Consider the following 2,455-nt stretch of genomic DNA (forward strand, 5'->3'; position numbering starts at 1 on the left):
TTTTTAAGTGCTTTCTATGTGCCAGGTACTCTACTAAGAAGTGGGATAGTTACAAGCTAAGCAGGTTGGACACATTCCATGTCCCACTTGAGGGTCAAAGTCTTGATCCCCAATATACAGGTCAGGTAATTGAGGCACAGAAAAGTTAAGTGACTTGCCCAAGATCACACAGCAGATGGGTAGCGAGCAGGGATTAGAACCCAAGTCCTTTGACTCCCAGGCCCATGCTCTTTCCACTAAGTCATGCTGCTTCTCTATTGTTGAAGTAGGTTTGTGTCTCACTGGTTGGAACTATGAAAGCTTGGGGCTATTAGTGAGCAAAGGTTTCCACCTTGTTCGTTGTGGGCAGGGAATGTGTCTGTTTTTTATTATATTGTTCTCTCCTAAACTCTTAGTACAGTGCTCTGCACATAGTAAGCACTCAATAAATATGACAATTAATGAATTAATGAATAGGGTTGGCATACAGTAAAACTGAGAATCTTGGGAGGGAGGAGAGGTAAGTCACCTCCTTGGAAAGGGTCACATCCAGCAAGATATCGTGCTCAATTTTGCGGCTAATTATTTGTTTTTATAACAGACAAAACCATAAAAATACTCTAAAAATACTGAATAGTTAATAATTTGTTTTTTAAACTTTCCTACTGGATAAAATCAGTTATTCCAATGACCATGAGTCTTTATGCTAAGGGTCTAGTCAAGAAAAGGGCCATTAAGAATTTAATGAATCTATAACTTCCAACATCATTACTATCCCTCTGGCCATGGATTTCACCGCTAGTAGCCAATTTCATATAACCTTGTGCCATCACCCTTTAGAACAGAAAGAGCCAGGTCTGCTACTATGGGAGGGACAGTTATCTGGTTTTATACATGGCGGCCCAGTTTTCCTCTGGCCTGTCCCTGTTGGTATCAATTTGGAACCTTATGTTTTTATGCCAGATATTTTATTTTCAATCAATCAATGGTACTTATTGAGAACATTGTGTGTGCAGAGCACTATACTTAGTCCTGGGGAGTGTACAATATAACAGAGTAATAATGTTGGTATTTGTTAAGCGCTTACTATGTGCAGAGCACTGTTCTAAGCGCTGGGGGAAATACAGGGTCTTCAGGTCATCCCACAAGAGGCTCACAGTTAATCCCCATTTTACAGATGAGGTAACTGAGGCACAGAGAAGTTAAGTGACTTGCCCACAGTCACATAGCTGACAAGTGACAGAGCTGGGAGTCGAACTCGTGACCTCTGACTCCAAAGCCCAGGCTCTTTCCACTGAGCCACGCTGCTTCCCTAGGTAGACACATTCCCAGCCCACAGTGAGCTAGAGGGGGAGACAGACATTAATATAAAAAAAGAATTACTTAAGTGCTGTGAGACTGATGGGGGATGAATAAAGGGAGCAAATACAAGTGCAAGGGCAACTCAGAAGGAGTGGAAGAAGAGTTGAGGGCTTAGTCAAGGAAAGCCTCTTGGAGGAGATGTGTCTTCAATTAGGCTTTGAAGGGGGAGAGAGTAATTGTTCTATATGAAGAGGGAGGGCGTTTCAGGCCAAAAGCAGGATGTGGACCAGAAGTAGGTGGCAAGATACACAAGAGAGCACTGTACTATGTGCTTGGGAAGTATAATGCAACAGGGTTGGTAGACACATTTCTTGCTCACAAGTCTTTCAGCGGGAAGCCTTCCTCCGCCACAGCTCCTGTTACTGAGTTTTGTGGTGCAGAGTTGGCATCGGAATTTATATGGACCTGGAAGGGGAATGGAAAGGCAAGCGGAGGGATCAGGAGATGGTTTAAGATAATAAATGCAGGGGCTCCTTTCCAGGTGGTAGTTCAGTGCTGCAGATGCAGGAATTCTCCACCAGGTGATGCAAGTCCTAGGTAATCAAGCCAACCCTTGGAACAGTCTGATTACTATAGCATTTATAGCCAATAGGAATTCATAGCCAATAGAAATTATCTTGGGTTCCGACTGGCTCATCTGCCTTCCAGGCCAAGTACACTCGTGGGGACTTCTATGATGATCAGTACATTCCTATGATGTAGGAATGTATCAGTACATTCAGAGCATGACATTCCTATGATGATCAAATTCCTATGACAATCAAATTAGAGAAGCAGCGTGGCGCAGTGGAAAGAGCATGGGCTTTGGAGTCAGGGCTCATGAGTTCGAATCCCAGCTCTGCCACTTGTCAGCTGTGTGACTGTGGGCAAGTCACTTCACTTCTCTGTGCCTCAGTTCCCTCATCTGTAAAATGGGGATTAAGACTGTGAGCCCCATGTGGGACAACCTGATTCCCCTGTGTTTACCCCAGTGCTTAGAACAGTGCTCTGCACATAGTAAGCGCTTAACAAATACCAACATTATTAAATTTTATTTTTCCTGGAGCTCCCACTCACTGGACAAGGATCTACCTGTTCTTCTTTGGCCCCCAATAAAGTTTGTTGGGTCTGGCTA

This window comes from Ornithorhynchus anatinus, chromosome X5 (genome assembly GCF_004115215.2).
Source record: "Ornithorhynchus anatinus isolate Pmale09 chromosome X5, mOrnAna1.pri.v4, whole genome shotgun sequence".
NCBI lineage: Eukaryota > Metazoa > Chordata > Mammalia > Monotremata > Ornithorhynchidae > Ornithorhynchus > Ornithorhynchus anatinus.